General features: G+C 41.6%; 1 pseudogene; it reads left to right on the top strand.

The window, feature by feature from the left end:
• Positions 1 to 6: 6 nt before the first annotated feature.
• On the top strand, positions 7 to 3,584 carry LOC144741544 (high-affinity choline transporter 1 pseudogene; annotated as a pseudogene).
• Positions 3,585 to 16,107: the final 12,523 nt, after the last annotated feature.

Consider the following 16,107-nt stretch of genomic DNA (forward strand, 5'->3'; position numbering starts at 1 on the left):
TTTCAACGGGTTCTTTCTGCCTCTTCAGCTACCTACGCACAGGTCCTCTCCTTCCTCGCCGCCTTCGGCTGCTTGGTCATGGCCGTGCCCTCGGGTCCCTCATAGGAGCTATAGGGGCATCCACCGGTAAATAAATACACACTCTCATTTACAACGAGCCGTTACTAAAACCCCCATAAACTTACCTTCACCCTGACCTGAGCCGTCAAAGAGCCGTCATAAATCGGAAATACCATGTTTCGTTCTCATATGTGTGTGTGTGTGTGTGTCTGTGTGTGTGTGTGTGTACACATATATATAAAAACTCCTTTGGTGTTTTCCAGTTAATAAAGACATATCAAGACATTTATCTCTGTTTGTAAAGTAAAGACAGACAGGTATTGACTCAGTATTGATCGAATAGCTGCCATAGTAATTGTACTTCTTCCAACTGCAGGGTCATCCAGTACATCATTCCTTTAGTGCAGGGGTCAAACTCATGGCAGTTGAGGTCTCCAGTGGGTTGGACCAGTAAAAGAAACTCAGTAATAACCTACAAATAACAACAACTCCACATGTTTCCCTTTGTTATAGTGTGAATAAGGTATATTATGTACATAACAGTACATGATGGAAATGTTAATAGTTAATGAACTTTCCTTTTACAGTATTAACAACCTGGAATGTGTGTAGAAAAAATAAGTGCTATAAAGAAATATATAGTACTTCAATTTATCATTAGAACATCTTGAAATGATTTTAATTTCCACGTGTCCCAGAGGAAAATGCCAGAACAAATTAAATAAAATTTGCTAAAATGTTCAATGTATAAAAGAAGTTTAAATAAAGATGAATGAAATATAAGTGTCCACATCAAAATCACATCTAAATAGTTTAAATACACACACTCACACACACACACACACACATCCACTATGCACATCCACCAGTGTGTTAAATAAGAAAATGTGGGAAAAAAATTAACATGCATATCCCGTGTTCTCAATAGTAACAGCAGTTACATTTAATGATTAATGATTAAAAAAAAAAAAAAACTGTTCATGGTTTCTATGTAACCTTCTCTCATTGCAAATTCATTCGCTGGAGGACACACACACACACACACACACACAAGCACACACACATATTTATGTACATATTTGACTGTAATCCATGTCCAAACACAATACACACAATTATAAACGTGTGAATGAAACATCACAAGACATCAGAAACATCCAGGAATGTGATCCTTTATCCAAACAGAAACGTGTGCCATCAAAGGAAACACGAGCCCATGTCGGGTTTGTTTACACCACAGCAGATTTTTCCTTTTTTGTCAGATGTGTAAATGCAGCTGCCTTCGGTGTCTGGAGGGTAAAACAGCAGCAGAAGGATCCTGTCGCAACAAGCGAAGGAGAGACCCATGTAGACTGAGTGAATATTACATCTGAAGGAGAGCTAATTAGTTCAGTCTGTCTGAAGATGTTTCATGTAAAACTGCTAATCAAGTGCTGGATGAAAAGAACGAGTACGAAGTGGAAAAGAAGGATTTCAGAGAGTTTGAGAGGGAATGAATGGGAGAATGTTGATGAGCAGGGGGGACGGGTTGACATTATTCTCAGTTCTGCCTGGCGACACAAGGACCAGTGAACATTTGTACATCGTAGTGATGAACACCTTTACTGTGGAACCAGCTAGTATCACTTCAATCAAACACATCTGAGGAGTGTACTACTCTCTAGACTTTGAACATTGTCATTGCTTATGGAATGAAACACTTGCCTGTAGCGTTCATCAATATTTCATCCAATAAGTGGTTCAGGACTAATCTTCTGAAAAGGCCACATTAGTGTGCACTAGTAATGAATCACTGCAAAAGGCCTCATTAGAATCAATGGCTGATGATTGTTAACGAAATTACAATTGAAAGCCAATTAATTTACATAGTGTGTTGTTCAGTACTGACGCATGTATTTCGTAGTGGGACTATGAACCAGCATCAGCAGTGCATGGCCATGATGTTGTCAATGAGATCTATCATTTCTAATGACCTTGATTACTTAAGTCATCATTACAGTTATTTTACCCTATGATTATGACAAACAGTTCAGTCTTCCATCGATCTTATCTGCTGCAGACATCTGAAGAATTTTTCTTACTCATCTGTGCTGAGCTTTCATTTTACTTAAGTGTAAGTTCTATTTGTCTTAAATATTTATGACTTAAGTATGGTCTATTAGTAAAATAAAAAGTAAAGTAAAAATAAAATAAGATAGAAAACAAGTAATAACAAATAATACAGATGACTATGTTATTATTATTATTGCTGTTGTTATATTCTGGTATAATCTGTTGTTATATTACTATTTCAATAATTAGAAATAAATAAACACGGAAACAATCATGAAAAACAAGCAGCCTTTTAATATTCCCATCTCTCGAATCAATTCCATTCCTATTGCAGACTGGAACCAGACCTCTTACGGAGCCCTCCCACCCAAAGATAAGGACCAATCAGACATGATCCTTCCCATCGTGCTTCAGCATCTGTGCCCTCCCTACATTTCCTTCTTTGGTCTCGGGGCCGTGTCTGCCGCCGTCATGTCGTCCTGCAGATTCATCCATTCTCTCAGCCAGCTCCATGTTCGCGCGAAACATCTATCAACTCGCCTTTCGCCAGTCGGTAAGTGGGTCATCTACAACACACACAGACCAACACATCTGCACACACAAGACAAGTATCAGTCAGATCACCAATACCATCTACCTTAACTCCTCCTCAAGTGCCAGCATCAGTTCAAAGTTCAATTCGTCCAAACACTTTTGTGGCCAAACACTTGAGCTTGTCCATATACTAAAGTTAGCCTCTAATGGCTGCTCCATGTTTTCCTTGTTATACGTCCTTTACTTGTCCTTGACTTCTGTACGTCTCTTTCCCCTTTCTATCTTCCCATCCCTCTCTCTTCTCCAGGCTTCAGATCGTGAGATTGTTTGGGTGATGCGGCTCACCATCTTTGTCTTCGGAGCTCTTGCCACGGCCATGGCATTGTTAACCGGATCAGTACGGCCTGTGGTACCTGAGCTCAGACCTGGTCTATGTCATCATCTTCCCCCAGCTTCTTAGTGTGCTATTTGTGAAAGGAACTAATACCTATGGTTCCGTGGCCGGTTATGTCTTTGGGCTTTTGCTGAGAATTGGCGGAGGGGAGCCATACCTCAAACTCCCTCCATTCATCTACTACCCTGGGATGGGTGAACCAAGAGAGGATCCACCACCTCACTGGAGTGGTAGAACACTTTGTCCAGCAGAGGTTCCCTTTCAAGTCTGTGTCCATGGTGGCGTCCTTTTTGGCAACGTGGCCTTTCTTACCTGACAAAATATCTATTTGAAAGCGGTTTGCTGTCACACAAGTATGACTTCTTTGATGCGGTGGTGTCCAAGCACAGCAAGGAGATCATGGACAAGGCCACATTGGTGGGAAACCATGACAATATCATCCTTTCGGAGATAGCGCCTGTCAAACAGGCCCTGGGCGCATCACTTGCAAGGGACCTTCACCAACACAGAGATCCTCAGTGACGATGGGGGCGTCGAGTCCTGAGTCTTTTCACAATGAAAACTAGGCAACGAAAGGCACAAAGAAAACTAGAACGGAAGAATTTGAAGAAGAGGAAAGAGTCAAAGAGGCATCTACATTCTTCAGGAAACTTGCTACTGCCACACTGGAAGCCAAAACAACCAAATCTGCTTTGGCATCCATGCGATTCCACAAGTGTGTTTCATGCTGTTGACATTGTAGGTGTTTCTCACAGTCAAGGATGCTTCTTCGTTGGTCGGGCCTGGTCCCTCCAAGTCAGCACCTACAAGGTCTAGGCTCTTCTAGAAATTCAGATAACACAGAATGGAACACGCTGGGAGGTATGCGGGTTTGTGTGATTCAAACCCTTTCAGTCAACGTCCTACATCTTCAAATCAATCCCACAAAACGTCCTAAGGATGCCTTTGTGTCGTTGGGAGAATACAAGAATTCCTGATATTGGAAGTGTCATTGAGAGAAGGCCCTCCCTCAGAAAATAACCCCATTGGTCCTTTGTACAGCAATGAACCCACAGGATAAGGTAGTAAAATCGGTGTCCTCTTGTGATTTCAGGAAACGAATGTAGTTTTTAACACGGGAAACTAACCACAGGACTATGACCTGGATGACTTGTTCCTTCACAGACATAAGCTGGTTTTCTTTCAGGTAATTGTGATCTGTCTTCAAATTATGTGAGACAGTGTGACACCTGAACAAACCTGAACCCTTGTCTAAAAGGAGGAATTCTGCTAATAATTAGAAGAAACCTGGTACTTTTTCAGGCTGAATACCCACAATGCATTGCGACTATGTGTTGGCATACATCTGTTGGGTTGTTTGAGTTGGGGGGACATGATGGTCCATGAAGGATCCTTCCTTGACTTTGAGGAGCACCTGATTTCCTTCTTTTGGAGAGTTGTTGGCGTTATAACATCAATCAGCTGTTGAGCCAAACCATACTCGTTTCTGTGCCAGTGTGTGTGTTCTGTGTGTGTGGTTATTTGTTTAAAAAAATCCTTTCTGTAAAGGATCAGTCTCACTGCAATCATGAAATTGCTGCTAATAGCGTTTGGAGGGAACAATGAACAATGAATACTGCAGGCAAAAAAACAATTATTTGAGCAGGAGATGTAAGTAAATCACAATAGTGCAATATTGTGTCTGTCTAAATAGTGTTTGTGTGTTTATGTAGAGGCTCATAAACCTACCTGGTGACAAAGAGGCAATGCTTGAGTTTTTTTTATTTTCTTTTTGCAGAGAGTGTGTTCATGAATAGAGCAATAATATTTTTGGAATCTATGTTAGACAGTTTACGTTGTATGGAATGTGCAAGTTGTAGTCAGTGCTTTTATGGGATATAATTAATGATGCTGCTATGATCTGACCCAGCTCTTGGGTCTCAGCAAACTGGACTAGAAATCAGTTGATCACCCAGAACCCTTATGATTACACACACTAGTTGGATTTCCATTTTACTTCTATTGATTATTCCCACTATATCAACACATTGCAAACACAGTCTTTTTGAGGAATTAATTGCACTTATGCTCGCCATCGTTAGGCCTTTTCCTTTCCTTTCAGGCCATCACACCCGTCGGGGGTGGGGGTGGTGCTGGTGGTGGTAGTATCTGGCATATTTAACTGTGGCCCATATGGTTTTACCATCAGTTTCCAATCAGCCCCCACATCCACCCTTTCTATATAGATAGCTCTATGTAGAATTAACTACAGTCCCCATTGGCTGTATCCATGTCTAACTTGTCTATGTTCCAAACCCCTGATTATAAAAAATGCTCTCGACTTCCTTATGAACCAACCTGAACCAATCCCGCTCAGGTGACATCACGTGTGTTTGAGGCATGATGGAAATTAAATCGGTTCCAATCACAAATTCCCCTGTTTAAAATGTAACAGCGGTGTAATGATTTCTAATGACTAATTTAACTATACCATTTTACTTGTTTTCTTAATATTCTATGAATGTTTCTCAACTGTTTCGAATGTTGAGATGTGTCTGTGTTTGAACTTCCAGCAGCATCAGCAACACTGACTAAAGTGACTAAGCATCAACACTGACAATTAAGCAGATGCAAAGATCACAGTCATGTAACCTAGACAGGTGCAATGACATAATAATCGTACCACTTCCTTTTCTTTCCTGCAACTATGGAAATAAGAGTTCTGCGCTGAAGCTACAGCGCTGTGTTTATTACAAGATAAGCTTAGAACTGGACTGGTGGTTTGCTGGAAGATGTTCTGCCACTCCTCTGAGAAGCTTCTTTAATTCTATACAAGTCCATTTACCTACAAATTCCCTCCCACTGACATTAATCAAAAACACGACTGCAGGTTTTTAAAAAATCTCACCTGCGTACAGCACAATGCCGGTTCCCAAACAGTCTTCCTGTGCGCCACCATCACACGTTTATCTCACATCCTCTTACCACGGTTGTGACCCTGGTAGTTTTACCGCTGATGTCAAGTATAAAGTACATCAAATATAGGCCTATGTCGTGTGTGTGTGTGTGTGTGTGTGTGTGCATGTGTATTCAATTGACTGGCCAGTCATAGCCAGGTTAGCAGAGACAGGAAATGATTGTTCCTCCCAGAATTGGTGACAGGCAGCACCAGTCATTATTGATCCAATCAATCTGCCATCAGGACGTTTGATTAATGCTGCAAAAGGGTAAAAACAACAACAACAACAACAACAACAACAGGAAAAACAACAATAATACGAGTTTCTAACAGCTGGTTTCTAATATTCAGTGATAAATTGCACCTGCATCAATATTTTCACTTACAAATTCCCTGACGTCACAAACCAGGAAAGGACACACAAGTCTCTCTGTAGAACAGATACCAAGCAAGTAGCTTTAAAATAAAACAGCAGAGGAAACAGAGTGTTCAGGCAGGATCATCACACCGAGTGTACTTTCCAAACTAGAATATGACCTGTAAGGGGAATGCGTGCAGTAGTTGTTCACACTGTTAACTGATAACGTTGTCTACTTTGTGTTTATCTCCTGTTAGAAGTGTTGTACTTGCTGTGTGTGTCTATGTAACTTGATCTAGACTCGCCTTAATTGAAAAACTGACCACTTTGATAAATGGCTGGCAGGATGCAGTCGGGAGCGCTACCGGTTTGGAACAGTCAGACATGTTGACCTGCCTCATCTCACTGGGAACGTTTGTGGACGTGATGAATCAACCTCAGCTTGGAGCTGAACAGTGGGAGCTCTGGCGGGATGCAAATACAGAACATGTCAGCGGGACCGTCTATGTGAATGTAAACGATATTCCTCATCAGACAAAAGCCTCAGAGTGAGTTTGCCTCATAAAGGGCCATTCACACACCAGAACAACAAGAAAACACTTGTGGCTCAATGTAAATTTCAGCAACGGTGTATTTTTGTGTGGTACGTGTAAACCAAAAAAAAAAAAAAAAAAAAAAAGAAGAAGTAAGTCTACTTTTAAATGCAGCATTGGTTCGTTGACTTACAGATATCTATTTATTAACACTGTGTATAAGAGTATATGTCGTGTGTGAGGTCAAATGAATAAATTATATTATTTAGCAGATTCCGTGTGTTCTGTGTATACTCAGTACTACTTCTACCATTGAATTGAATTGAATTTTAAAATATAAATACAATCATTAAAAATCCAAAATATAAATGCAATAAATTCAAACCGTCAAATATGTATTATTGATTATTTCATTGCTATCTGACACACATTTGATATAGTCACAGTTGATGTGCACCAAAAGCAGAGGCTCAAAATGAGAAATCTGACGTTGCATTATAAAGTGATCTGTGTGAGCATGTTTTTGTGTGTGTGTGTGTGTGTGTGTGTGTGTGTGTGTGGTGTGTGTGTGTGTGTGTGTGTGTGCGTGTGTGTGCATGCACCTGACAGCTCTGGACAGTTTTGACAGTTCTAAGATTCAGAAGTGCCATTTTGATTGACGTATTGAAGCATGAAGCTGCATTTAAATTAAAGCCTCTTCTGGCATATTGTTCTTCAGTGATTCATTATGTTTGTGTGTAACAGCTGAAATGAGACATTGTCAAAAAGGAAACTGAACTTTCATGACATTTTTTTCATAACATTAAATTAAATATCAAGTATTAAACCATCATACGTTCAGGTGTAACACTACAGTCAAACCAGTGGTAGAAGTATATACTAATGGTTATTTTAAACATTTTACACATATAATACTCCAAATCTTGAACACACACACTACACACATACTGTGTATCATTGGTCACCAGGGTTTCATTTAGTTTGAACCACACGTGAATCGTTCACATCTGCACATCGATGGCGTCCTCATCCAGCGGATGAGACAATAATTACCAGTGTCGCTGTCCGACAAACCTGCCACAGCGTTTGATCTGCCTGCAGGTGACAGAAAGTGTAAAGTCCACATTTAGTCTGACGTGTGTATATGTATGTGCACATGCGTTCGTGCGTGTTGAACCTGATTGTTTGGATGTTCATGTTTGCGGTAAATTAAATAAGAAGTATATTCTTGTATATTATTTAGTGTTATTATGGATGGATGGATGGATGGATGATGGATGAATGATGGATGGATGGATGAGATGAGACTGCCGGCTTTCCCTCATGTGTTGCGTTTGCTCTGATTCTCTTGAGTTTGTGTCTTGTGTCCTTAGTTCAATGGTCTCAGTTGTTTCTGTCAGTTCTTTTCCTCGTTTGTGTGTTGGATGGTTTCTTTTGTTTATTTTATGTCTTTTCGTCGGTTTGTGAGCACCACCCTGTGTCCTTGTGGCAGGCCTGATCTGTCAACGGGCATGTGTTTGGTGTCTGAACACAGTGCGTTGAAGAGAAGTTGTGGATATTCATTCTCACGTTTTTGTCCTGAATAAAAGTAATTGTCCTCAACATGATCTTCTGTGTCATGTTGTGCCACATCCTCCTACTGAACTCCCTCTCACACGTGTGCCTCTTTCCCCGAAAGCGGCGCCACAAGCTCCAGCGCTCGAGCTTTGTCCTCCGTGAACTGACACCCTCCTCCGACAGAGAATTCCCTGAACGACGTCAGCGGCATGAACACATGAGCAAACGCACACACACATTCAGCCCTGCGGCACTGCTCATGACTTATTCTCACTTAAACGACAAAACCTTAAGTGTGTGATTGGAAGAACTTAAATGTTTCATTGATTGATCCTGTATTCCCTGAACGCTTTGAACTTTTAATAACTGCTGTGATTTAAAGCTGCATTCGAAGTCGTCAAACATAAATAACATTTTGTTTTCTGGCTATGATTTACACCGACATCAGGAAGCAGCTGGTGTCAATGTGACTTTAGCTTTCAGCTTCCTGTAGCAGCGTTCATCCACTGCAGCTCATTGGACTCATTGGCCAACTGTTCTATTTGGTGTCAATGGAACATTGTAGTTCACCACTGAATGTGTTGGTTACACACCTACAACTAGAACAGCTGCGTTTTGGTGAAATTGGGAGGCAAACCACTCGGTTTTCACACAGAAATTATGTCACTGAGAGTTACAACCTTGGACATCTGATACAACCAGAACAAAGTATTATAAAGACCGGATGAGAAAGCTACAGAAAACACATTGGAGGATAAAAATGAAACGAACATTAAGACTTGAAATGACTAAAAGAACAAAAGGTTCCAGGTTCACCAGAGAGAAAACCATAATTCATAGTGGAACATCTCGGCCCATTTATGGCTTTTTCAATAAGGGCAGCGGAGGAGGGCCAGGCTGGAGCGCCGTCATCGTCATTATTCACTTCAGGCTAAGTGCTCCACTTCTCAAGATGAAGGCAGAGAAAAGGAGGAGGAGGAGGAGGAGGAGGAGGAGGAGGAGGAGGAGGGAGACATGAACGGGAGGGCCAGACGTTTCCTGTGCTCCGCAGTGTGAGCTCACACAGGCTCCGCCCACCAGGCTACTGTTTTGCACAGCATACACATTTTTAAATTAATTTAAACTTTAACCTTACACCCACACCACGTGCCTCTGTTCACCTAACAAACATCATCATCATTTTTTAAAACTTCATCAATGATAACACACACACATGCATGCTGAGTTATAATAATAGTAATTATAATTATAATAACTGGTATTAGTGAAGCACTACAGTACCAGTACCAGTGCATGAGAAAGGACATTTTTAAATTGTTAAAATGTTTGTTTGAGAGCACACAGACCTGTAGCACACTGGCAGACAGTGGTCGGAGCAGATCGGGGGGATGATCCTGATATATCTCTACCTGCCTTGATGATTATTAACTGTTTGATGACTCAGATGTAGGAACACAGTGACACTATGTGATGAACAGCATCTGTCAATATGCTGACTTCCAGGTCGTGTGAAACATGGATGTTTGATGATAGAACAAGAGGAAACGTCCCTCTAACAGGAGTGAAGTGAGATGATCTCAGTGTTACATGAATACATGAATTAGTCATGTTAGATCTTGTCACAGCTGTTTTAGTGAATTTGGACTGACTCTCAGATCTGTCTGACTGTTGGCGCGTTCCAGTTGTATCAAATGTCTGACTTTGTAACTCCCAGTGACTTCATTCAAAAAAAAAAAAAAAAGCTTATATTGACAAAGACGCAGTCATGGTTTACACGTGTGTGTGGAGACAATGGAACACTATACGAGGACCGGTTTGGACCCCCTGCACTATACTATTCAGACATCGATGTAATGTACAGTTTGTCCCCGACAACATGACTCATCACTAAAGCTTGCGTCTGATCTGAGAGCATCTTCTGTCCCCGCCCTCCGAGAACATTTGTGTGGAAACTTCAGACCTGATCAGATTGACGAGTGGACACATTCCAAACTGTGAATGAGCAGCAACGTCCTTCCACAACAGGTACTGATTACAAGACTGTAGTCAAACACACACACACACACACACACACACACACACACACACACACACACACACACCACACACACCACACTCACACACCACACACACACACACACAGCTTCCATTAACAGAAGCACATTTTATTAATGCTGGCACCCCTGTGGACGGGAATATTAATTACAGCAGCAGCATTTCTAGCAGCAGACTAGTGTGTGTGTGTGTGTGTGTGTGTGTGTGTGTGTGTGTGTGTGTGTGTGTGTGTGTGTGTGTGTGTGTGTGTTCTTCCATATGGGATGAATACAGTACTTTCTATTCTACTGTATACTATACAATAGAATAGAAAGCGTCCTCCGATGTGCAGCAGAAGTAAACTGGAGAAGAGGTACGCTGTGGCTCCAATCCAAAACGATGATGATGTCTCACAGACCTTGTTCACGTGGTTTCGTCTGCTGCATTATTAGCACAGTGACGTTCCCCTGAAGGCCCTTTTCTCTGACAGTGAAATGCGGTTTACACTGAGGCCTGTGCTCTGGATCAGATCCGAACAAAGCCTTCAGACAGGTGCGCTGTCAGCTTGGATGATATCACAGGTCTGTGAGTGAGTTAACCCCTGTACGAGTCATTAATCACTGTCAAGGGTCAGGAACCAGACCGAAGCAGTGGCGGAGCAGTTTGTCGTCATTTGTCACGGATTCAGCTTGGTGTTCAGTTTGGTGTTGAAGAAAAGAGCAATTGTCTTTCCTGCACTCGATTGTCAGGATCCTGTCAGTCAGGATCTAAAATAGTTTATTCCCTGATTTTCCCTGAGGGACATTTGTTCTAGCAGCTTCAATCAATACCATAAAGATTAATAAAGAGCAATTATAAAACAACAAAAAAAGATGTAATATAATGAACTCAATGTACGTTATCTTATGTAAAATAATATGGGTAGGATCCATGGAATCCATACTGCTGGAATATTTGTGACTGTGTCTGTCCAGTCACATCTTCTCAAACATTCTCCAGGTACGAGGCACCTGCTGATGAGAAGTGATACGAGCTGCTGGCAAACAGACGGAAACATTCATCAGCCTAACAATGTCGTGGCTCAGCTGCTGGGCGACACTGTCGTTTAAAGATTGACGTATGACAGGTGCACGCACGCACACACATACCACACACACACGCAAAAAATACACACACGCAAGGCAGCTGTAGATAGATAGACAACAGACAGTTAAATAGATGGAAAATATATGTATATGCATGTTTTACATTAAAAACAAATGCAAACACATTAAACAAAATACGTTAAAAAAACATTGTCTAAACACACACACACACACACACACACACACAGATACTCATCCTTCTCTGCTCTGCCTTTTGGGGCTGCATCCTCAGCAGCTATGTGTGTGTGTGTATGTGTGTGTATGTGTGTGTGTGTATGTGTGTGTGTGCGTCTGTGATGACATAAGCAAAACAGTGTGTCGAACTGGGTGATTCCCACGAGGCTATAATTAATTGAACAGACACATTGCTTATTAACAAATCAATTAATAATTGATTGATTAACCAGAGAAAGTGGCGTCCAGTGGCCAACACACAGCTAATTAGAGGCGGCACATGCTGTTTCCATAGATACGGGGACAGATGAACCCACAGCGAGGGAACTGCACTTACACAACGTCGACATAAAAGCTCCTGTTTTCAGACACAAATGATGAAGTGCTTTTTGCTTTGGACTTTGTTTTTGAGTGCAGCTCCAGGCTGTGTACGTGCATGCGTACATGCGTATTTGCGTGTGTGCCATGGAAAGGATTTGTTTCATTCAAACACACAACAGATTCTCCTTGAACCTGCCATCTTCTTTCCCTTTGACTTCAGTAAGAAATCAATGATAATCAGTCCATAGACGAGTGGACTTGATCAGAATCTCTCCTGCTCTGTTTAGAATCCGCTTCATGAATCAGGTTGGTTGACTGACATTAAACACTGAGAAATGACTGAGGACAACCACTGATCCCCTGACCTTCACGTGACCATTGGTCATTGATGGATGAAGTGCATCCTCCTTCTCTCTCCGTCAGATTGTGCTTGTTTGGCACCAAGTCACAACAGTTCATGACGCTCAGTGTCTGAACATTCACATGCGCCCACATGAGCGACTTCCAGCAGATCCAAGGCTACATGTGGATGGCCTCAGCCAGTGGTGAAACAGAGAGCGGGAGAGGAAACTACAGGAAATATACTGTTCTCGAATGTTCTCTGCAGCTGCTCTTATTTTGGGTAAGATCCGTTTTATTCATGGCATACATATACATGTACATATAAATGCACATAAATGAGGAACAATGTCCTCAAATGTATAGTTGGATGTGGTGACGCCACTGCCTTGATACATTTCATAAAGATGCAGCTTTTCATTTTTAGGGGAGTCTGACTCTTCAGTTAGTGTGAAAGAAGAAGACACATTTCACAAATTGCACTTTCAGTTCTGCTGCACCTCTCATGCCGGTGTCCGTCCACCGTGTACAGGAAGCAGCAGAGAGTAATCTGATTACCTGCTCCGAATGGGGAATGATAATTGAATCCAACATGAGCTAACCCACTTACCAATTCATTGGCCTGTTACAGGTCGGAGCACCCTCCAAACGCTGAGGAACGGCCTTTACCTCTGAGACTGATCAAATCAATATCACATTGGTTGAAATTCACATGTCGTACTCTGTCTACCTGTAACTGGCTGATTTCCTTTCTGTTCAGTCGTGGCTTGTTCCCACTTCTCTGTACTCCCTCACATCCTTGTGTTTATCAAATCAGCTGCTCCCATTTGGATCTGCTCCTGTTGGGTCTTGTTGCTTTGTCTTTTTTCATGGAAGTGTCATGTCAGTCCTTTCTCCTGCCATTGTGTTTTCCATGTGCTCCTCATGTTCCCCGGGTTTTAGTTTGTTGCTCCCTGAACCCTGAGGATGGTTGTACTTAAACAGTCCTGCTCCAGAGAGACAAATGTGTGTGTGTACTCATTAAAACATTCTTTGGACATGAGTGCATGTGTGTGCTCATTAAAACATTCTTTGGACATGAGTGCATGTGTGTGCTCATTAAAACATTCTTTTAAAGATGTTGGTCTGCGCATCTTGGGTCATCTTGGGTCATCTTGGGCAAACCTTGGAAGATGTTATATGGAGGAGGGGCTTGTATTCATTTTTTAAAATAAAATTTCACCAAATTTTAGTGGGTTTCAGTTTCAGGTTTCGATTCCAGAATTGGGTTGAGGACACTCAGTTTACAGACAGCCACAATTTGCATCAGTGGTTGATTTCTTGACTGATGCAGTGGGGGCACAGACGTCGCAGTGATTTTTCTGCTGGTAAAAATAAATCCTGTGATGGAACTTCTTTGTCCACATGTTTCTATGAGTGAAACATAAAAACTAGAGTGCACGACCTGTCGCTGTCTGGGCTTTGGTTTGGGGGTGGGTGGGTGAGTGGAGAACTAAATGGATAAAGCCCCGAAGACAGTGAGGCAACTAAAACAACACTCACATCAAGTTTCCGAGTGACAAAGCCGCAGTGGAGCCGTCTGTACAAAAGCGTCTGCTCTGTGGGACAAAGGCTGACCCAGAACGAGGATGGCGTTCACAGGGTTCTGTGACACAGTAGGAATACCAGATGTGGTTCTGCCAGATATTCAATGGTTATGGTGCTTGAAATGAAATGTAATAAGGTATCAAATATCATTTTACAGGTTAACTACATGGAGCCCAAATGTGGCTGCCATGACGATCAAGTTTCATATGTTGAAAATATGAAAACTTTAAAGGTGTTTGGTTTTGTGAAACCAGTATTAAAGGATAATTGCACCTTTTTTCACCTTTGGAACTCATTCACGGGAACTTTGCTGCAATTGGTGCAGTACTGAGTGAAAACAACACGTAGAGTTGCCAACAACCGACTCCAGCAATAACATGTTATTATCGGTGTCTGTTCAGTACCAGACCAGACGCTGGAGAGGATGTGTAATAAAGACACAGAAAAAGCTTTGTGTTGTTAAAAAAAACAACTTCAGGGAGTTTTCATTGAGCACAGGAACACGCTCCACTTCACCTGATACCACTGGTACAAAGTATGAAGATACGCAGCTTCTTGGCTCTGCTGCTCAGCACTGCTCTTCACCCGAGGGTGCTGAGGTGTGCTGGTGTTTTAGTGCTGAGGAAGCTCACTGATAAATCTTCAGTCTACAGTGTGCAGAGTTTTTTTCAGACAGAACATCATTACTTGCTGTGGAAAACTGCTTAACATTATGAGTATTTTTTTATTATTATTTGATTACATTTCAAATACAAATCGCATGTATTATGAAAATATAAACACTTTTTAACCTCTGCCAAGAAAAATGACCAGTATGATCTGACTGATATAAAAAATCATATTTGAGAAACGATATCAAGAAATGATGATAATATTTAACTTTTCTGATTATCAAGAATGACCACAATACAGAACAGTATTGCAAACATTCACTTCTGGTTATTTTTTTCATAATTGAACAAAGAATGTTTCAGAAATGCCACGATTTGCATGCACAGCTCGACCAGGCCTGGTGTGCAGGCGCTTGCCCGTTCAGTCCACGTTTGGACAAAGATCAAGTAAACGAGTAAAGAATGGTAGAAAATAGAAACAGCATTGACTAACCCCTCTCTTCCAAAAGGAAGGAAGCTCTTCTCACTGATCAAGGGAGAAAGTAACCTCCATCAATGTGATGAAAATTCCAATCGGGGCTTTTTGACAACCCATAGGAACAGGAAGCTGTTGGGTTCGTCCGCAGGTTTGAAAAATACAATTTAGAGATGGAATGAATGGAAGTAAATGGAATTATTAATAGCACATCCACATTGATGATGTGAATTGCATCAGATGTAACAGTCTGTGGGTAAATGAAATGGGCTCCTCCAGGCAGGCGGACAGGCTATTTGTCCTCCTAGTCCAAACAAGCTGAATCTAAGGAGGAGATCAATACTGATATCTTTAGGCTGCTAACTGCTCCACTGATATTATTGATGTCTGGGTCTCCGTGGATTGAATTCGGGTAGCACACAGCTGCTCATCTTGTACACACACACGAGAGCTGCAGCGGCAGAGGAAAAACTCTGAAAACGGATAGATGATGCTCATATGGCTCGGAAAAACACAGAGAGGTGTTCTGTATTGAGGGAACGTTCAGTGTGAGTGATGAAGGTGATAAGAGAGTGTGATTGCTCCACAGACGTTCATCCACTTTGTAAAGTGTTTGATCGGACATGTACAGACTCTGCGTTCAGCCGGAGCCATTATCCAGCTCCACGAGGTGACCTGAGGTATTTATCACTCACCAGCCACTTTACTTTGACCTCAGCACACCAGGTCATTTCTGCTGCTTTCATGCAGGCTACACACTTAGTAAGATCACTGACACTGGCTACGGTTACATCATGTTTTATAATTCTGAATTCTGAATTCTTTCGAGTTTACATGCAAAATCCAATTCTTAGTTTAGGTCGACATGGAAAACATGTTTGATTGTCTTTATTCAATTCTGCTTAAGGTCTGGGGATTGGGAAGGGTTCTGATTGGATAGGGGTCTTCACTTATTTATGTTTACCAGAAGAAAACAAACTAACTTTCTTAGAAAC

This window comes from Lampetra planeri, unplaced genomic scaffold (genome assembly GCF_965212315.1).
Source record: "Lampetra planeri unplaced genomic scaffold, kcLamPlan1.2.h2 scaffold_595, whole genome shotgun sequence".
Classification (NCBI taxonomy): domain Eukaryota; kingdom Metazoa; phylum Chordata; class Hyperoartia; order Petromyzontiformes; family Petromyzontidae; genus Lampetra; species Lampetra planeri.